General features: G+C 38.7%; 1 protein-coding gene across 4 annotated transcripts in view; it reads right to left on the reverse strand.

Annotated features, from left to right (window-relative positions):
• The window catches only part of Synd (protein kinase C and casein kinase substrate in neurons protein Synd), a 762,925-nt gene that overhangs the window by 423,397 nt on the left and 316,485 nt on the right, over positions 1–23,043 (reverse strand). The window lies entirely within an intron of this gene.

Genomic DNA, 23,043 nt, shown 5'->3' on the forward strand with positions numbered 1-23,043 from the left:
AGCAAACAATGGTAAGTGATCAATCATACTGTTACGAATTAAACAGCGTCCTCTAAATTAATTCTAGGATTACCGAAATATATTTACACACACACACACACACACACACACACACACACACACTGCTCATTTAGACGTTTTTATTTTATTATAACTGTTACGTTCTCAGTCTGCTGACACTAATTTTAAGTAATAGCCTAAATGTATAAACTACTTGAAAAATAAAGAATATGGTAACAGTATTACACTTGAAAAAGAAACAAGTGAACTAACACATAAATATAACTGTGTCGAAACTGAAGAGAGATGGCTTCAGATATTACAAATATATGTATATATACTGTATATTTAAAAGTCTCTGTCCTCTTCACACAGCAAGTTTTTTTTTCTGGTAGTGGCTTTACGTCGCACCGACACAGGTAAGTCTTATGGCGACGATGGAATAGGAAAGGCCTAGGAGTTTGAAGGAAGCCGCCGTGGCCTTAATTAAGGTACAGCACCAGCATTTGCCTGGTGTTTAAATGGAAAACCACGGAAAACCATCTTCAGGACTGCCGACAGTGGGATTCGAACCCACTATCTCCCGGATGCAAGCTCACAGCCGCGCGCCCCTAATCGCATGGCCAATTCGCCCGGTCACACAGCAAGTAAACCGGCCCGTTGGTATTTACGTGAGACGATTATAATTTATAATCCTTACTGACGTCTGACAGGCTCGTCTTATTTTCACTTTCGCTCTTGCAAGCCCAATCTCTTCACACACAGCTGCACGTAAAGGTCTGAACACAGAGATTCTAACCCCCAACAACACACAACGAATGTTCCTTGATTCGACTCCAGAGAAAGTCCCGCAATTCACACAGTCAAACTACTTAACATGACAACTAAACAGCAACAGGTCAACAGCACTAGCAAGCACTCCTCACACCAACGACAGTTAACACTGCTCCAATTCCACTCACGAGAGATGTTCCACACGCTGACTACGCTGACGGTCCAAAGTGCATAGTAGTACCATAGCGTATCGAAGAGGAAGTTCGGCATCTCCTCCGTTCACCCGTAAGAGAGCTCAAGAGGTTGGTGGAACACCCGCTTGGTGGCAGCACAGGCGACTGTGATGCCAACAGAGACCCTTGGCCATTAGCCCGCGTTGTATTCGCCTTAAGTTGTAGTAAATTTTATTGCTCATTATTGTCGCTGTCAGAGATGTTTCGACAGTTTGCATTATTAGTGTATTCACGATTGAGTGGTGTGAGAAGTGTTATGTTTTAAATACCTCGGTCTTTGTCGCTATTGTGCTATAAGACAACGTATATCAGTGCGGGAGGAAACTACCACATCATACCCTCGTGTTTTGTACCCGTCTGCAGATCTGGATATGACCGATCGTCTTCAGGTAGGCATTTCTTTAGCCCCCCTAAAGAGATGGGAGAAGGCTATCCATAGAAAAGATCGAAAATTAACTCATAACTGTTTCGTGTGTGACATTCATTTTTGCGACGATTTTCTAGTAAAAGTACACTCGTTTACGGTGAATGGTGAAAGATACCACGGTGAAGGGTGAAAGATACCAAGACAGCGCTGGAAATTAAAACCAGAAGCATTTCCTCACATATTTCCTAATCTACCCAAGTATATTTCTAAGGCAGTTAAGAAACGCAACTCCCCACGAATAGGCAATCCACACGAAGAGATTTCTGTAATAAAAGCCCTGTACAGATCGTAAATATCAGTGATAGTGATCAATCTGTATGCTCAGCAGTTTAAGATATATCTAATGTCGCAGATGCTAGGAAAACAATTTCGCTATTAAAGAGGAGATTGAAGAATCAGAAACGTGATTTCATTAGAACGCTGAATCAACTCAATGTCGCTAAAGCTGAGATACATTTGCTTGAAAAGACATTTCTGATATAAAATCAAAGATAAATTTCATTAAAAAAAACAAAAAACAAAAACAAAACAGAATTCTTTTAAAAATAAAGTCTCCCCAGGGTTATCGGCACTGTTTAAATCATGACTTGCTGCCTTTGCCTTCTGAATCCCACTTGAGAAATTTGGTGAATGGTTTAAAATGTTCGTACGGCATAAATGAGCATGCTACTGCTGCCATAGCAGATTTTTTAATGGAAGGGAGGAACATGAACGCTTAGGGGGATATTGATATTTGACGAGGTAAAGTTACGAGAAGAAATTCGCTTTAACTCGGAATCGTTGCAAGTGAATGGTTTTGTTGATTGGGGGAAATTTACCGAAGATAAAACCAAGGGTCAGTTGGCAAATCATGCTCTAGTTTTTATGTTTGTTCCTTTCCTATATAACTGGATATAACCCATAGCGATATATGCTTGCCGGTTCGCCACCCCTGGTGATATAATTGCAAAAATTCTCATTCAAGTCATCATACAATTAGAGCAAGTAGGTGTCCGAATCATTGGTTTCACATCGGATGGTAGCCAGTCGAATAAAACGTTGTGGAAATGCTTAGGAATATTTGGTAACGTAAACAATCTGAAGTGTTATATTTCCAATCCTGCTGACTCCAACAGAAAATTATGGGCATTTTCAGACGCGCCACATATATTTAAATGTGTAAAAAAAATCATTTTCATGACAAAGGACAGGTTAATTATAATGGCAATATTGTTGATTATTCATTCTACGGGAAAGTTTACGAATGTGACTCGTCTCCTGAATTTTCCGGATTGAAAGTTTGCTACAAACAGACCTCTGCCTACTTGGATCCTAATTCGTTTCAGCGAACGAATTTCAACTATTCAGTAAACCAGTCGCTAATGATATAAAGCATTCTATAGGGGTATTAAAACACTGGGTTGAGAAGACAGTAAACAAACAGAAATTTTCACAAGTGATTTAAACTGATTGACACATTAAATTCAGTTATTCCCACTCAAGTACTGTACAAAGGATCACAGGCACATGAAACTTTAATTAAATGGCAGAATGTTCTCAGAGATACTCAAAATTCATTCGCTTCACAAAGGACACGGGAGTTTTTAAGAGTTACCGTAGAAAGTACCTCAGAAGTGTCTGAATATTTGTGGGAACACAGCAACGTTTTGACAGGAAAATTTAATCAAGATCCCCTAGAATGTAATTTCGGTATCCTGAAATCACTAAGTTGTGATGATCATCCGTCCACTATTGACTTTCTTCATTTACACACGTTGCAGTCTATGTACGTAAGGACTAAACTTGCCTTATCGTCTGGCGGAAACTGTGAGTACAGAGCCGAATCCCCATTGACGTCTCTTATTAATCAAATGCGTATTCTTGCAAGATAAATTTAAAGTAAAAATCGTGCAGTGAAGACACAAGCTGTAGATAGAATCAGGGAAAAAATTGTGAACATAGGAAATGACATTCAAATACCAGACTGGGAAAACAGTTTACCTGAGTGAAGTGGGCGGTGCTTAGTGTATCATTTAGCCGGACACATAGTGAGGAATATTTCAAAAGTGATTCAGTGTGATTTATGTCATCCTTACCTTTTCGGCAAACCGACTGATAATGTGCCTGCTTCCTTAACACTAATTAAAGATTACGGCTCATGCAAAGCGCCACATCTCTCACGCATGCGTCGGAAAGTGTTTATAATGTGTTGTTGCGAGTGGAAAATGTTGTTGCGGAAAAGCTATCGTGTATGGATAGCTTATGGGGTGATACTTTCGAGTGCTTGGATAAATTAGATGTTATTAAAGTGAAGTCATCGCAGTTGGGGTGCTGTGAAGATCATGTGCTGTGTTTGCTACCAAAACTCGTATTTCACTACTTGAAATATCGATTCTTTTTCCGCACGAAGGAGATAAGAAGGGAGCTGGGTACTTCGAAGGCAGCGAAATCGTCCAGGAAATATTCCAAAGTGTCCAGCAGATGAAAACATTTTCAAACGTAAGTTGCACGCTTGAGTTTCTTAGTAGATTTTGAAGTAGTAGTCCCGATAATGCCTCTGTTATCCTCGCGCTCAGTCATCACTGTGGATGGCAGGGCCATCTGTGCAGCGGTCCACGGTAACTCGTGAAGATGTAGCACTTCCTCTTCGATACGCTACGGTAGTACACAGCCAGTACTCTGCTCAGTACACGACGATACTCTGACTCCGGCGGGGCACAGACAACAACCAGCGCTACCGTCGTTAAACTCCAATCGCTCACTACACGGCAGTATACATACAGTACTTCAAGGCAGTACACACACAATACTTCACTCAAATATTCTGACACCGGGGGTGTCCCCCTACACTACTGCCGCCACAGTCCAAATAAAATGAACTCCAACAATGACTTGTGAAACACCCACAAAACACTCGACCCTCCAACAATTCAAGTCCTCGTTCGCAGCTAGCTTGTATTTATGCCTCGATGATTGGAATACTTAGACTAACACTATGCCCGTACAAGACGATCCGCTGACTATGGATAAATAGAGACATTGAAAAAAGGAAAGACGGGGGAGGGGGGGAGTAAATCAGGTGCTATTAGTGGAATTAATTATGAATTATAGAAAGCGCTAGGCAATAACAGACGATTGCTGAGAATAACTAAAATATTTAACATTTCTTGATGGTAGGAAAATCCCAAGATTTTGGCAAGAAGGAATAATATGTCCTGTACACAAAAGGAAGGGAGATAGATCGAAAACAAATAAATGGAGTGGTATTACTTTGTTGGATACACTTAGATATATAACGGGATATTAGCAAAACGAATTATAAAATGGGCTTCAGGAAAGGAATGAGAACCGTAGACAATATATTTATAACTAAAACAATAGTTGATAAATTCATAAAAAAGAAGGTGGCAGATTATATGTACAAGGCTAACTCTGACTGGCTGTAATCAACGCCCAGCGTAAACTACGCGACATAAAGAAATGCAATTTTGGGGATACATTTATATTACAGTGTAGGTGCTCACTAATCAAAATCAAATCAAATCAAAATCTCTTTATTTGCAAATGAGGTGTCTACCTCGGTGGCAAATGGTACACTAAAATACATTATTGTCAAGCACTAAATTTTAAATTAACAAGAGACGAAGAAAATTATCCTAGAATACAATATTATACAATTTACGCTAATAATTTGTTCTATTAAACACATACATCATCCTCAATAAATTTATATTGTTTACAAAATTCACTTATAATATCTTACAAACATAGTCAACTCATATACAGTATGTGAAATTACTTCTGATAATAATATACAACTGGTATAAGATTAAAATTAACATTGAATTTTACATATTTATATTTTACCCATTTTGGAACATCAGTAGCATAACGACCTGCTGCGTCTTAACCAGAGCCCCTTTTGCCACCACTTTTCAGAGTTCCTGAAGGGCCTTCACAGCTACCGTAGCGGTCCCAGGGCCCTCGAAGTCCCCACTGTACTTCACCCCTACAGGCAGTCCCCTACTTGGGCTGTCCAAACTCCATAGACCAGGGGATGGAATTAATTTAATCACACATATTTTTTATTTACAATATCCTGCACTGGTCGAATGCCCTCTAACATTTCATTTATTTTCTCTGTTGTTGTTTATTCTCTTCTTGAATATCTGTACAGATTTTGGAAAAGGATCAAACACTACCCCTGGTAAACTGTTCCACTCCTTCACACCCTTCCCAATGAATGAAAATTTACCCCAATCGCTTCTGCTAAAATTCCTTCTAATTTTGTACTTGTGGTCAGTTCTACCAATATAATTATTTTCCAACTGAAGCCTCTCACGGATATCTCTCCATGCTTCTTCTCCTGTATAGGCTCTATATAATCCTATAAGTCTAGTTTTCTCCCTTCTCTTACTTAAAGGTTCCCAACCAAGTTCCTTTAGCACTTCTGATACACTACTCTTTCTCCTGAAATCCCCTGTTACAAACCTTGCTGCTTTCCTCTGCACACTATCTAGTTCTTTTATTAGGTATTCTTGGTGAGGATCCCAAACACTGTTTGCATATTCCAATAATGGACGAACCATACTTAAGTAACTTTTTTCTTTTAATTCTTTGTTGCATCCTTTAAGTAGCCTCATTATGACATGTAACGATCTGTATGCTTTCCCAACAATGTCATCAATATGACCCTTCCAGTGCAAATTACTTTCAAATCTCACACCTAAGTATTTGCACTTGCCATCTTTAGTGATAACTACCTCATCCAAAGTATATTCAAATTCAGTTTTAAAGCTCCTGTTTGTAAATGTTGTAACAGTTGATTTGTCTCCATTAATCTTCATATTATTTTCTTCAACCCATTCTTGGATACTCTCAAGGTCCCTTTGTAATTCTGAGCAATCCTCAATGTTATTTATTTCCCTATAAACAATTATGTCATCTGCATACAATCTTATTTTCGATGTTATATTGTTCCCTAAATCATTTGCGTATATTAAGAAAAGTAACGGACCGATTATACTACCCTGTGCAATTCCCTTCCAAACTTTCTCTTCCTGTGATATATAATTTCCTACTTTGACTTTCTGAACCCTTGAATTTAGAAATGTTCTTATCCAACGTATAACCCTTACGTCCAGTCCTATTCCCTCCAATTTCTTTAATAATATTCCATGTTCCACTCTATCAAAGGCTTTGGAAAGATCTATGGCTATGCAATCTAACTGGCCTCCTGAATCCAACTGATCTGGTATGTCCTGCTGAAATCCCACCAGTTGTGCCTCGCAAGAAAATTTCTTTCTAAATCCATACTGGCTCCTCATGAACCAATTTTTATCATCACATATCCCTCTGATGTATTTTGCTATTAAACTCTCCAGTATTTTACAAACTATACTGGTCAGGCTGATTGGTCTGTAGTTCTCTGGTTTCCTTTTATCACCCTTTCCTTTATAAATTGGTATTATTATAGATTCCTTCCATTCCTTTGGTATTACACTATTATTTATGACATAGTCAAAGAGAAATTTTAAATAAGGCACTATATACCACCCCATCGTCTTTAATACCTCCCCAGTAATTTGATCACTTCCTGCTGCTTTTCCTTGCTGAAGCAGTTGGACTTCTCTGAAAATATCTTCATTTGTGAATGAGAAGCTTCTTGTTTCCCTATGTGTCTCTCCCTCTCTATCTTCTGTTATGGTTTCCAAGTCCTGGCAATCTTCTACTGAATCTCTGAATTCCCTACTGAAGAGGTTTGCTTTCTCAGTATCTGTTAAATAGTGTTCACCCCCTTCTCCCACCATTGTAGGAATTTGGATTCCTTTTCCTTTTTGATTCCTAATATATGAATACAGCTTTTTCCATTTCCCTTTGTGGTCATTACCCTCTTGAAGAATGCCATTCATATAATTCTCTTTTGCTTCCTTTTTCACTCTATTCAGTTCCCTCATTAGCTGTTTTCTAGTTTCTCTATTCTCCCTACCCTCTTTGATTTTCCTGTTTACTATTCTACATTTTCTTTTTTAATTTTCTTATTTCCCTTGTATAATAAACAGGGTCTGAGGTCATTTTACCCTTCTTAACAGGTACAAATCTCTTCTCTCCTTCCCAAATGATTTCTTTAAATTTAGCCCAAAGTGTATCCACATTACTCCCTTCACTTATCCAACAACTGAATTGTGATTTAAGGTAAGTCCCAAATTCATCAACTTTAGTTTTTCTGTATAATTTCTTGTCTTGTGTGACCCTCTTATTAAGTCTTTTTGGTACCAGTCCTACATCCATTATTACAGCCTTATGGTCACCTATTCCTTCAATTACCTCAGTTTTATCAATAATTTCCCATGGTTTAACCAAGAATACATCTAGTAAGTTATTGAGACGAGTCGGTTCTTGTACTACTTGTGTAAATCCTCCCTCCCAAATTAACTTATTTGCCAGTTTCTGTTCATGGGCTTCACTTGTAGCTCCATTCCATTCAACTTCAGGCAAGTTTAGATCTCCCCCAATTATTACCATATCATTATTATTGTTTTTATGAGTATAATCTATTATTTTCTCAAATATTTCCATGTCTCTTTCCTCTCTTCCAGGCCTGTATGTTCCTATAATTCCCACCTCCTTCATATTATGACAAACTAATTTTATCCCTAATATTTCATCCCTTTCATCGGTAAACCATTCATGTGAACAATAAGTTTCCTTCACCAGAATAAACACCCCCCCCTCCCTTTTTATCTCCTCGGTCTCTACGATAGACTGTGTACCCTTCTGGAAATACTTCTCTATTACCCACCCCTTCTCTCAACCATGATTCTACTCCTATCACCACGTCAGTCTCATAAGATTCCATCAATGTACCGAATTTTAATTGTTTATTTACTACACTCTGACAGTTTACCAAGAGCAATCTCAGACCTCCTTCCTCCCTAAAACTTGACTGTTGCAATTGGGTAACGTTTGACTCATGAGTTGGGAACGTCCCTGGAACCCAGATCCTTGTACATAGATCTTGATTTAAGGGTCTGGGTTTTCTGGCAAGTTTCCCTGTATGTGCCAGTTTAGTGGTATGGGTTTTCTTAAGTACAGATTAGTTTGCAAATCTCTGTTGATAATTGTAGCAATTTGTCTAAAGAGATTTGCTTTTCCATTACCATTCAGATGTAACCCATGCCTAGTAAACATTTGCCTGCCAAGACCTAAAGTATCTACTACATAGACATTTCTAAAACTCTTACATAATCTCTTGATTTTTATATTTACATCATGTACAGCTTTGTTCACACATGAGTCCTCTAAAATGTCATACCTAGGTGGCACATTAACTACAATTACTTTTGAGTCAGGTAGTTTGGAAAGCTTACCTCTGAGAGTCATAATTAGTTCCTCACCTTCATTTGCAGCAATGTCATTTGTACCACTCACAATTACCACATAATTGTCCTTCTCTAACACAGGATCACAACTTGAAAGGACGTCTTCAGTTTTGGCACCTGGTTTTATTAGTCCTAAAACCTCAGTTTCTGGATTCTGCAGCTCATCCTTGATGCCTTCTGCCATACCCCGCCCTTGACTGTCTGCGTAGAGATGAATCTTTGGCGATCTTGACTTTCGGTTGGTTTTCTTCTTCTGTAGGTTACCTCCACTGGATTTAAAATTATTTGGAAAACTTGGTATGTCTTCTTCTGGAACTTGCTGAAGTAACTGAAATCTATTTTGGCACTGCAAAGAGTTTTTTCTCGGTTTTAAGTTGTACGTAGTTTCTCCCATATGTTTAACATTAGGCCTAAAATGGCTACGCGTCACTTCCGTCCACGGCGATCTTTCTTCTCCAATGTCTTCTTTATCTTCCAGTTTCTTTATTCTGTCCTTTAAGCTTTCATTTTCATGTTTCAGAGCGCATAAATCTTCTTGTAGCACTCCTAAAATCTTAATTATAGATTCGTATGTCTCTCTTTCTTGTTGTTCTGCCTCACTATCGGTTTGTTTACACTCGGGACACAGCCACTCACTTTCTTCAATATCAGTCCTATTTACAATATTTGCACAACGAAAATGGTACCATTCATCACACTTACGACATAGAATCCCATTTTTAACTATTCTTCTGCATTTGCCACACTTTTCACTGCATCTTACACCATTATCTACTACGGATATCACAGACTCACACACAGTAGTCGCAATCTTACCTAATTCAATTACTCTCTGGAAAAAAAAGAGGATTTTTGGATATTCCATATCTAAGGGGGTGAAAAGAGGGGTGAACTGTTTAAATGAGTACATCTGCATCTCAAAAACTTAAGTTTTTAGACGTAAAAATTGGTATTTGGAATCTAATTTGAAAATAAAGAAACCCGTATTTTTTTCGTAAAATTCCCTTAAAGGGGATGAAAAATGGTGAAAAAGGGGTTCAATACATTTTATGAGAATAATTATATCTCAAAAACTGGAGATGTCACAGACATCAATATTGGTATTTGGAATCTCCTTTAAAATTAAAGAAACACTCATTCTTTTGTTTTCGGAAAACTCACTTAAGGGGGTGGGTGAAGACAAGTGAAACATCATTTGACTTCTTTTTATGAGGATACCTAAATCTCAAAAACTGAGATTGTTAAAGACGTGAAAATTCGTATTTGGAATCTCCTGTAAAAAAAAAAGAAAGAAATACGTATATTTTGTTTTTCGCAAAATCCACCTAAGCGATGTGGGAGGAGGCCGTGGAAAATATTGAAAAACGGGTTGAATACCTCCTATAAGAATACATATATCACAGAAGCTGAAGATGTTACAAACATGAAAAATACAGATACACGTATTTTTTGTTTTCAGAAAATCCACTGAAAGGCGGGGGGAGGGGCTTAAAAAGAAATGAAATAGGGGTTGAAGTAATTTTAGTCGCAACGACCGCGTGCCTGTACATTGATTATTTTGGCGAAATGTTCGTACAGTTATCCGTTTCAGGTGTAACAATGACCGTCTGCATACATATTAGCTTTCGCTTCCTGAAGGTGGACATTTTTACTCCTCTCCCTCAAATCAAGATGGCGGCACTATCTGCCCGACGAGGTAGAAAATTGAAATTTGGGAAAATTATAGGTTTCAGACGCTAATCGACGGAAACATTCTAAGATATTTACATTTTTCACTTTTTAACCCTGGAAAACATCGAAATATGGAGGCAATTCGAGGTACTGTATTTCGTGGCTAAATGATAAGTCGTCTCACAAAACGGATAGCACAATCTCAGTTCAATTTGGTGTGATTTACAAATTTGGTCCTATGACTGTTTGTCGTATCTCTACCCTTTAACCGATAGAAAGTGCAACATTCTCGATTTTACGTAAGTTTTGCTATTTGTACACTTATAATTCATAGTTTGACACACTTATAGGAAAGACAGAGTCATCAAATTCGGCACGAACAGTAGCCATATGTGAGCCAAATTCTATGTTTCTACCTGTCGCATAAGTATCCGAAAAATAACGCATTGTGTGAAAATCTTACCCAAATTTATCTCTATTCAAAGTTTCTAACTCAATCTAACCAATAAATAGATGAGGTACGAGAAAATACCATAGAATCAACCATTTAGACCGCCAAAGGAGGTGCCTTATGGTGCAATCCGTTTGTCCATATAACGTACCGTTTAGCAGCAGTTATTCTGTAAATTAAGGTCTGCAATTTTGTAAACATGCATGTACTTTCGTATGTCGATCTATATACCGTACAGTATATTCATTGAAGTTGATTTGTAGCGATCTAGAATGGACGTGTCTGTCATTATAATTAATACTTTACAAATCGATAGTGACTGTCAGCAGGAGGGCTTCTGCTTTTGTAATCAATACTCCCCACATCGACTTTGACTGACAGTAGATATGGGGTCCTTCCCCAACTCTTGTGTAACTACCATAAGTAAGGACGGCCTACCATTGTAATAAATAATTTTCTTCTCGATTTGACTGGCAGAAGGCAAGGGAGCATGCAACTTTCTACAAAACTCTCCTATCTGATTGTGTATGGAGGTAGGAAAGGGGGCCTACAATTGTAACGAAAACTCCCCAAATCGACTGTGACTGCACAGTAGGCAAAGGGCCTTCTATTAAAATGAAAACTTCCAAACTCAATTGTAAATGGCAATAGGCAAGTGAGCCTGCCGTTATCATCACAACTCCGCATTTCGCACTTTACAATTGGAAACAGCGTATGGGGACCTCCCATGCCGTTTCTTGGATAGCAATTTAAAAAACTTTTTCACTGCAAGTAGGATGGCAAGCTTACGGAAGAAAGTCTCCAATCTTCAAATCCAACATGCCAACCCACCTGAAGAAGATAGTCTTTGACCAGAGTGTTCTCCCTGTACTGACTTACGGTTGTGAAGCCTGGACATTGAGCGAGTTTGTTAAGCAAAAACTCAGAACAACCCAAAGAGGTATGGAACGGTTCATGCTAGGCTTTACGAAGAAAGACAGGAGGAGAGTAGGTTACATCAGGTCAGTCACAAAGTTCAGTGACATTTCAGAAAAGGTGTTTACCATAAAATGGCAGCGGGCAGGCCATGTTGCTCGGAGAACTGATGGTAGGTGGACAAAGCTTGTGCTTGAGTGGAGTCCGAAAGATCATCTGAGACCTAGGGGAAGACCACCGGAAAGACGGGATAAAGACATTCGTAAGACTACTGGGATCAATTGGCAGAACATCGCTCAAGACCGTCCCAGATGGAGACCTCATGAAAACCTACCTTGCTTCGGACTTAAAGAGGCCACATCGTAAAAACGATTGAATATAGCTGATAGTGATAGTGATCTACACTGAACCCATGACCTTTGTGTTACAAGAAATGTGAGTCTTAAAGTTACCACATGAGGCCGCATATTAACCGCAATGAGGAGCTCGAATTTTTTTTTTTTACCTCGCAGAGGCGGCACGAGGCAAGAAGGTCGCCACTTTCTTTCTCACGGTATGAGATGTGACGTCACTCGAAAGTGTCGAAGGTGGATGGATACAGAATAAAATGTTGGTTAAATGATAAAAGGAATTAGAAGTGAACGTGCTGTAATGAGTGTCCTGTTGTAACGGTTCAAATCCCGTTACAGGATGATATCTGTATTTTTATTATATTATCTGTATTATTATTATTATTATTACTATCATTATGTCCGTATTATTATTTTATCTGTGAGATTACTATTATTTTCTTATAATTATTATTCAATTCGATTATGCATTGCTTGTTGCTTGCGTATTTGTAATTGAGTGTATGCATATATACGTATATGTAGATTAACATTAAATACCTGTACAGTGAGAGTTTCGATATATTAGATGTGGAGGTGACGTTGTTATATTTTGTACTACTGGCGATTCTGCCAAGTCATTGCTACGTCATGGCTACGTCATCGTGAGCTTTTAGCAATTCGCTCAGAGACTCAGCCGCCCCAGGGGATTTCACCATTACATGCAACGGTTTGAGGCGTTGTGGGAGTATGTCATTGTTATTTCTGGAGATTACGTAGCTGTGTCAACCAACGTCTATAAAAGGTGGATGAATATTGTAGCGTCAGTCATTAGTTAAACGGAAGCTGAACAGTGAAGAAGTCTACGAGATGAAGAGGCCTCAGTCGGTCAGTCAACGAGTGTGAACGAGAGATGGAGACGACTCAGTGAGCCATTAATCATTGGTCATTTCGAGAGTGAGGCCAAGGTTGGTCGGTCATTTAGTTGAAGACACGGACGCAAGGGCTTACCATGGAGTCAGAGAGGGACACCACCTGCCATGAGGTAATACCATATTGACTTACAAAGAAGTCCGATGATATGGAGAAGAAGCAGTCACAAGGATGTATCACCAAGTCAGGCGTGACACATCTACAGTAAACACCAGATCAAAGGAATACGTCGTAATTACACTCAAAGTGTGAAGGTACAGTCAAGTGAATCAGTGAGGGAAATATTTCGTATAAATTGTTAAATGCCCGGTCAAGAAGAATTCAAATTCATATAATCACAGCAATACAACCAGCTTTTGGGTGGTTAGGCCGTGTGCATTATGCAGCGTTTCGTCCAGACGTGCCATCTGGACTCATCAGCTGGAATGGATAATTCAAATTCATGCCTAGTTTCTTTCAGTTGCAATGTATAATTTCATATTCTCATCTGTTTTATCGCAACAAGGCTCACTATTTTTATATTATATATATATATATATATATATATATATATATATATATATATATATATATATATATTATTTAAAGAATATATTTTGTTCTATCAAACGAATTCATAGTTTTATTTAAATGACAGTAAAATATCTTAACCTCAAAATTAATGGGGAAACCGAACGCCAATCTCCTTTTCCCAGAACTTATATGGCATGTTGTCAAAAGTAAGCTTATTACCCCACACCCTAGAGATAGTCAAGAGTCTCATTCTATTAGTGCTGCACTGAGTGGCAGCTGGCGCCCTTCAAATAACGTATGTGTAAGTAAGCAGGTAACAAGTAAGTGTGAGTACAAGGTTCGACGATTGCGTATTTTATTTAACAAATGTTAATGTCCATTTTAAATGCAGATATTTCATATTTTTCAAGTTAAATGCAGTTTTATATGTTTGTAAAGCTAGTTAGACAGGAATGCCTCAATGTGTCGACGCAACGTGGTGCACGAATAAATTCAGAACTTGCTCTGAATGAAAGCATATCATAGGTTCATTTTGGGAGGAGTATGCCAGCAGAAGTATTACCGGTAAATGTCAGGAGTGTAATTTTGTGATATATATTTGTATTCTGGGGATATGTCAAGGGATTTAAAGAGGGAAATTAATTTGAGATCGCGTACTATTACTAGTGAACCAAAGATGGTCAAGGAAGACAATAACAAGTCATGTGACGACGAGGTCATTGCTTCTGCGGACATCCAAGGTGAAATTCAGAGTAGGGAGCAGGTGAATACGATGGAAGCTTCTGAGGTAATTCAGGAAAGGGCAGAAATTGGGAAGTACACTGAAACCCAAAAGGAAATCGCGGGGGGAATGGACCAAGATTTCATAAATTTGATGATGGCCAGATTTGCCAAGATCATTAGTGAAAATAACAAGAAAGTGATGAAAGAATTAATTAGTAGTAGTAGTGAAAATAGTCAGAAACGAATGGAGGAAAATATTGATACTAGTAAGGTAATAAACAGATTAACTCTTTAAGTAGTAAAATCGAAGAATTAATTAATGGTAACAGTGCGATTAATGATAAAATAGATGGGCTAAGTGAATCACTAAATTCTAAAATAGATACTAAGATAGTAGAGGTAACTAGTCAAATATCTAAGCTAGAAAATAAGTTAAATAAAGAGTGTGTTGACCTTGGAGGAGAAATGGATTCGAGTCGGAGCGATCTTCATACTCAAATTGAGCATGTCAAAGGAACACGTACAAACGAGATTATACTGTTAAGTAATAAAATTTTGTGTAATCGGGAAGGATTGGACAGGATTTGCAATGCAGTTGGGGAAGATACGAGGGAACAGATTAGTAGAAATGAACAAATTGAAAGCAAACTTGTGGAGGTCACTGAACTACGGAACGAACAGGAAACGCTATCACAGCAGGTGAGAGAGAGCGAGAGAGAGAGAGAGAGAGAATTGCAGGAAGACGTGAGAATAGTGGAAGAGAAAGCTGAAAGAGCAGCGGAAGAAGAAGAAGAAGTTGTAAACTGCCAGGGAGTAATACGGCAGAAAGGTAGAGGTAAGACAGCGGTAGAGGTGATAGTAGCGAGTGTTTTATTCAGTAGGGATCGTGATTTAACCAAGTTTTCTGGAAAACAGTTCAGTACTATAGAATTGGTAAAAGTAGTTGAGAAAAGATTTGCAAGTAAGTTGAGGAATAATATTATTGAATGGGAATACGTGCTGGAAATCTTGTCGAATGTTTTTAATGGTGAAAGTAAAATATAGTTTCGAGTGTACTGGGATAATATGTCTAATTTAGGAGAAATTAAAGGCAAGTTCATTGATAGGCTTTGGAAGGAATGTGTGCAAGGGCGCGCGCGCGCGCGAGAGAGAGAGAGAGAGAGAGCGCATGATGGCTGGGGAAAGTAGTATAGTAGAGAGAGGGGGGAAATGTTAGCCGTGTATCAGAGGAGAGGGGGTGATCATGACCCGCAGAGGATTAAGAGTTATGTTGATGGTGATAGGGGTCAGAAGAGTAACCAGAGAGAATCGGAAGATGGTAGGCGGATGAATTTAAGTCATGAGAGAGAAGGTCAGGAGAGTAACCAGAGAGAATCGGAAGATGGGGGGCGTAGGGATTTGTGTTATGAGAGAGAGGGTCAGAGGAGTAACCAGAGAAAATCGGAAGATGGGAGGCGTACGGATTTGAGTTATCAGAGGGATTATGATAAGCCGAATATGAAGGTTATCAAGATGTCGTTATCGAGCCAGAGTATTTCAGATTCACAGGGAATCGGGTAAATTAAGTGAACAGTCCGAAGGTAGAAGATGAACTGGTATCTAGTATAAGTAGTTATGTAGTGAAAGTAGATTTAAGAGTATAATTTGATTGTGACCTAAGTAATGTTAAGTGAGATATTTAAGTAGTGACGTAGTCGTAGATAATGAAGTAATTAATGGCAGTTGTAAGTTAAACGTAAGAAGTGATCCGTTAAAGTGATGTACGTACTTATAATACTGAGAATATGATGTAAGTAGTGAAGTAGTAACTCCGATGATGGAAATTGTGATGTGAAGAAGGTACTATTAGATATTATAACAGCCGTTGGGTAAGTCACAGTGAGTAAATAAGATGATAGCGGCACCAATCAGGATTAACATAATTGTAAGTTTCAGCTATGCCTTGTACCAAAACTTGTGTACTCAGTTATTTTAGGAGCTGACTTGGTTGCAAATCTTGGAAGTAGAGTAGACTTTAATTTAGGTAGTGTGTGTTTGTTCTGGGATATAACAAGCAAAGAAGTACGTGTTAATTATGATGGTCTGAGGTAAATGTTTGGTAACGTGTGTTCTTTAAAGATATATAAGAGGTAAGTGAATGTGTTCCTAGTGAGAGGAAATGTGTTGAAGTGTGTTACGTGTCTATAACGACCAGTATCCGAGGGATAGTCGGTATGAGGCAGTGACGTGAGGTAATTTGAGTGAATTACAGGAGGAGTAATTGTGTTCGATGTTAGGTAAGCATCGAGATGTATTTAGTGGTAAGTGAGGAAGAACACGTACATGAACATGAATTTGTAGTACATGACCATTCATCATTTGTGGGAGGTAAGTACCCCATTCAACTTAAATGTGCTAGTGGAGTCTAAGAACAAATAAACATTATGCTGGATTACGGAATAATTGAACCATCTTGTAGTCATAGTGTTGATTCTTTAATTATTGTTGCCAAGTAGGATGTGATCCATTGAGATATGTAAGTTCATAAGGGCAAAATTGATTCAGTTTGAGTGACAAGGTGCTACTCAGAGTTCCATTTTCATCATCTGCAGAGGCGGGAAATATGTTGAAGTTATTTTGTATCAGGGGTATTTCACTATTGTGAACCGTATCGGGAAGTGTGCACATTCTTTAAAAGATCAGGAAGGGAAGATTGTCGGTACTTATAACATTAGGAATTTAAAGAAGTACTTCACGTGAGATTTGTTGAGGTAATAATATGATTAATTTTTGTAAGAAACTGGCAAAATAAAACTAACATCTGCGAATTTACGTGTGAACCAAGTGTCGTATTGGTGTATTGGAAGAATAAGTGAAACATTGTCATGTGTTGTGTGGCAAAACTGAGAACAGGACAATGGACAGTTATCTGCGATAACAATATGCGAAAAAAGTTCTCATATAAGTGAATTTTCACAAAATGTTTTGATATATAAAAAAAAGTAATATAATCAAGTAAAATTATTTGTATGTATTTAATCAAGTGCTATACTCTTGTGATTTGTATGAGAAAAAAGAGAATGGGACACTGGACAGTTATCTACGATGGCAATGTGCGAGAAAAATTCTCATATATGCGATGTTTTATAAAATGTATGGATGTTGAAAAAGAAAATTATTGTTGTATACTCATTTAAAGTGTTTATCTGTGTCAGTGTTATATATATAATTGTGTTCATAAATCAATCGATTCTTTGTTCTTCGATTTATTTATGAGGGAGGCGAATTGTAACGGTTCAAATCCCGTTACAAGATAATATCTGTATTTTTATTATTTTATCTGTATTATTATTATTATTATTATTATTATGTCCGTATTATTATTATTTTATCTGCGAGATTACTATTATTTTGTTATAATTATTATTCAATTCGATTATGCATTGCTTGTTGCTTGCGTATTTGTAATTGAGTGTATGAATATATACGTATATGTAGATTAACATTAAATACCTGTACAGTGAGAGTTTCGATATATCAGATGTGGAGGTGACGTTGTTATATTTTGTACTACTGGCGATTCTGCCAAGTCATTGCTACGTCATGGCTACATCATCGTGAGCTTTTAGCAATTCGCTCAGAGACTCAGCCGCCCCAGGGGATTTCACCATTACATGCAACGGTTTGAGGCGTTGTGGGAGTATGTCATTGTTATTTCTGGAGGTTACGTAGCTGTGTCAACCAACGTCTATAAAAGGTGGATGCATATTGTAGCGTCAGTCGTTAGTTAAACGGAAGCTGAACAGTGGAGAAGTCTACGAGATGAAGAGGCCTCAGTCGGTCAGTCAACGAGTGTGAACGAGAGATGGAGAAGACTCAGTGAGCCATTAATCATTGGTCATTTCGAGAGTGAGGCCAAGGTTGGTCGGTCACTTAGTTGAAGACACGGACGCAAGGGCTCACCATGGAGTCACAGAGGGATACCACCTGCCATGAGGTAATACCATATTGACTTACAAAGAAGTCAGATGATATGGAGAAGAAGCAGTCACAAGGATGTATCACCAAGTTAGGCGTGACACATCTACAGTAAACACCAGATCAAAGAAATACGTCGTAATTACACTCAAAGTGTTGAAGGTACAGTCAAATGAATCAGTGAGGGAAATATTTCGTATAAATTGTTAAATGTCCGGTCAAGATTTATTCGAATTCATGCCTAGTTTCTTTCAGTTGCAATGTCATAATTTCATATTATCTGTTTTATCGCAACAAGACTCACTATTTTTATATATATTATTTAAAGAATATATTTTGTTCTATCAAACGAATTCATAGTTTTATTTAACATACATACATACATACATACATTATCATTATAGACTGTTATGCTTTCAGCGTTCAGTCTGCAAGCCCCTGAGAATTTACTAAACGTCGCCACAATCCTCGATTTGCAACTAGTGGTGTGGCCTAATTTAGTTCTATACATCTTATCTTTAAATCGTTAGAAACCGAGTCTAGCCATCGTCGTCTTGGTCTCCCTCTACTTCTCCTACCCTCCATAACAGAGTCCATTATTCTCCTCCGTAACCTATCCTCCTCCATTCGCCTCACATGACCCCACCATCGAAGACGGTTTATGCGTACAGCTTCATCCATCAAGTTAATTCCTAAATTAGCCTTTATCTCCTCATTCCGAGTACCCTCCTGCCATTGTTCCCACCTGTCGGTACTAACAATCATTCTCGCTACTTTCATGTCTGTTACTTCTAACTTATGAATAAGATATCCTGAGTCCACCCAGCTTTCGCTCCCGTAAAGCAAAGTTGGTCTGAAAACAGACCGATGTAAAGATAGTTTCGTCTGGGAGCTGACTTCCTTCTTACAGAATACTGTTGATCGCAACTGCGAGCTCACTGCATTAGCTTTACTACACCTTGATTCAATCTCACTTACTATATTACCATCCTGGGAGAACACACAACGTAAATACTTGAAATTATCGACCTGTTCTAGCTTTGTATCACCAATCTGACATTCAATTCTGTTGAATTTCTTACCTACTGACATCAATTTAGTCTTCGAGAGGCTAATTTTCATACCATACTCATTGCACCTATTTTCAAGTTCCAAGATATTAGACTGCAGGCTTTCGGCACAGTCTGAAATTAAGACCAAGTCGTCAGCATAGGCCAAACTGCTTACTACATTTCCACATAACTGAATCCCTCCCTGCCATTTTATACCTTTCAGCAGATGATCCATGTAAACTACGAACAGCAAAGGTGAAAGATTACAGCTTTGTCTAACTCCTGTATGTACCCTGAACCAAGAACTCATTCTACCATCAATTCTCACTGAAGCCCAATTGTCAACATAAATGCCTTTGATTTATTTTAATAATCTACCTTTAATTCCATAGTCCCCCAGTATGGCGAACATCTTTTCCCTCGGTACCCTGTCGTATGCTTTCTCTAGATCTACGAAAGATAAACACAACTTCCTATTCCTCTCGTAGCATTTTTCAATTACCTGGCGCATACTGAATATCTGATCCTGACAGCCTCTCTGTGGTCTGAAACCACACTGGTTTTCATCCAACTTCCTCTCAACGACTGATCGCACCCTCCCTTCCAGGATGCCAGTGAATACTTTGCCTGGTATACTAATCAATGAGATACCTCGATAGTTGTTGCAATCCTTCCTGTTCCCTTGCTTATAGATAGGTGCAATTACTGCTTTTGTCCAATCTGAAGGTACCTTACCAACACTCCACGCTAATTTTACTACTCTATGAAGCCATTTCATCCCTGCCTTCCCACTATACTTCACCATTTCAGGTCTAATTTCATCTATTCCTGCTGCCTTATGACAATGGAGTTTATTTACTATCCTTTCCACTTCCTCAAGCATAATTTCACCAACATCATTTTCCTCCTCCCCATGAGCTTGGCTGTTTGCAACACCACCAGGATGATTTCCTTTTACATTAAGAAGATGTTCAAAATATTCCCTCCCCCTCTCCAGTGATTCCCTGGGATCTATGAGTTCACCTGAATTACTCAAAACACTGTTCATTTCCTTTTTCCCTCCCTTCCCAAGATTCTTTATTACTGTCCAGAAAGGTTTCCCTGCTGCTTGACGTAGCCTTTCCAGGTTATTACCAAAATCTTCCCACGACTTCTTTTTGGATTCAACAACTATTTGTTTCGCTCTGTTTCTTTCATCTACGTACAAATCCCTGTCTGCCTCAGCCCTTGTTTGGAGCCATTTCTGATAAGCCTTCTTTTTACGTTTACAGGCTGCTCTCACTTCATCATTCCACCAAGATGTTCGCCTTTTCCCATCTTTACACACAGTTGTTCCTAGGCAATCCCTTGCTGTTTTTACTACAGCATCCCTGCATGCCACCCATTCACTTTCTACATCCTGAACCTGCTTACTGGCTACTGTTCGAAATTTCTCACTAATCATATCCATGTACTTCTGTCTAATTTCCTCGTCCTGGAGATTTTCTACTCTTATTCGTTTGCAGACAGATTTCACTTTCTCTACCCTAGGAATAGAGATACTTAGTTCACTACAGATCAGATAGTGGTCTGTATCACCGAAAAATCCCCGAAAAACTCGTACATTCCTAACAGATTTCCTGAATTCAAAGTCCGTTAAGATATAGTCTATTATGGATCTGGTGCCCCTAGCCTCCCATGTGTAGCGGTGAATAGCCTTATGCTTGAAGAATGTATTCGTAACAGCTAAACCCATACTAGCACAGAAGTCCAGCAAACGCTTCCCATTCCCATTAGCTTCCATATCTTCCCCACATTTACCAATCACCCTTTCGTATCCTTCAGTTCTATTCCCAACTCTCGCACTGAAATCGCCCATTAGCACTATTCTATCCTTGCTGTTCACCCTGACCACGATGTCACTCAATGCTTCATAAAACTTGTCAACTTCATTCTCATCTGCACCCTCACATGGTGAATACACGGACACAATTCTTGTCCTAATTCCTCCCACTGACAAATCTACCCACATCATTCGCTCATTTACGTGCCTAACAGGAACTGTGTTGCGTGCAATGGTATTCCTGATAAAGAGCCCTACCCCAGACTCTGCCCTTCCCTTTCTAACACCCGTCAAGTACACTTTATAATCTCCTATCTCTTCCTCATTATCTCCCCTTACCCGAATATCACTTACTCCCAGCACATCCAGATGCACCCTCTTTGCTGACTCAGCCAGTTCTACCTTCTTTCTTCCATAAGCCCCATCGAATTCCATTTCGTTCGCCAAGTTGTTTCCAAGGAGTCCCTCGCCTGTCAAATGGGAGTGGGACTCCATTACTCCCATAGGTCCGAGGCTGGTTTAAAGTGTTCTGAGCTCGGTTAATTCATGAAGCAAGATGCTGCCCTACTTGTACATAGTCCAAGTGAGGATCTCTCCTCTAACGGGTTATGGACCACCGGTGAATTGTATAGTCCTAGCCGCCTGAGCACAAGGAGAGCCACGACTCAGAATATGTCCGAGATGCCCACTCCCATTCCATAGCAACTTGTATCCCGACTCTCAGGACCACTTACTAGGCCACTCAGCCGTTGCCCATGGTTCACGAACTAGGACGTGACTACACTAACCCAGTATCTTAACTTCAAAATTAATGGGGAAACCGAACGCCAATCTCCTTTTCCCAGAACTTGTATGGTATGTTGTCAAAAGTAAGCTTATTACCCCACACCCTAGAGATAGTCAAGAGTCTCATTCTATTAGTGCTGCACTGAGTGGCAGCTGGCGCCCTTCAAATAACGTATGTGTAAGTAAGCAGGTAACAAGTAAGTGTGAGTACAAGGTTCGACGATTGTGTACTTTATTTAATAAATGTTAATTTCCATTTGAAATGCAGATATTTCATATTTTTCAAGTTAAATGCAGTTTTATATGTTTGTAAAGCTAGTCAGACAGTTAGGAATGTCTCACTGTAATTATCTGTAAGACAAATGGTCTTAGTAATACAGATTTGAGATTACTAAGCAGTTTCCGAGAGAATTTCGTAGAAGACGCGCGTGTCTATTCAACTCACGCCACGTCGTCAGAATACAGTGCCTATTGAACAAGGTCAATTAACCAGTCAATTTGGTACGAAATAATTTTAAATGTTCATGAACAATGTCACTAGCAATTTAGCAAGTACTTGGTTACAGTAAAAACTGCTTTAAATACATTTCCACAAGGTCGGAAATGTACGCAAAATTTTTTGGCGGCAAGAAAAAAAAATGCCTAAGAGAGGAGATGGAAACTATAAATAAAGGGATGCGCCATCTTGAAATCACCCTGCATTTGAATCATTGGAGCTCGTGAGAGAAGGTCATACTGTTGAGTAAAACTGATCGGCGAGTAATAGACTAAGTCCAGAAGAACTTGGCCGATGTGGCTGGGGTATTGTCTCCAAATTGAGATAGTTTTTGTTTATTAGAGTGTTAATCATATGTAAAGACGGTCACCTAAATGCCGCGGTAGTATTAGTGAAATTCAAATAATATTGTGTTGAAAAAAATAAGATATCCGTGTGCAGTCGACAGTATTCGTGTTCGGTCCGCGAAACTATCGATTGAAAGGTATTTCTTTTTTGTGTGCCTTTATTTCAGGAAAGAATAATATGAATAAAATAAAATGTGAAGCCAGAAGTATTGGAATGGCTAAATAAAATAAAACTGGAAGGTTGCAGGCTGAC

Source organism: Anabrus simplex, chromosome 3 (assembly GCF_040414725.1).
Source record: "Anabrus simplex isolate iqAnaSimp1 chromosome 3, ASM4041472v1, whole genome shotgun sequence".
NCBI classification, from domain to species: domain Eukaryota; kingdom Metazoa; phylum Arthropoda; class Insecta; order Orthoptera; family Tettigoniidae; genus Anabrus; species Anabrus simplex.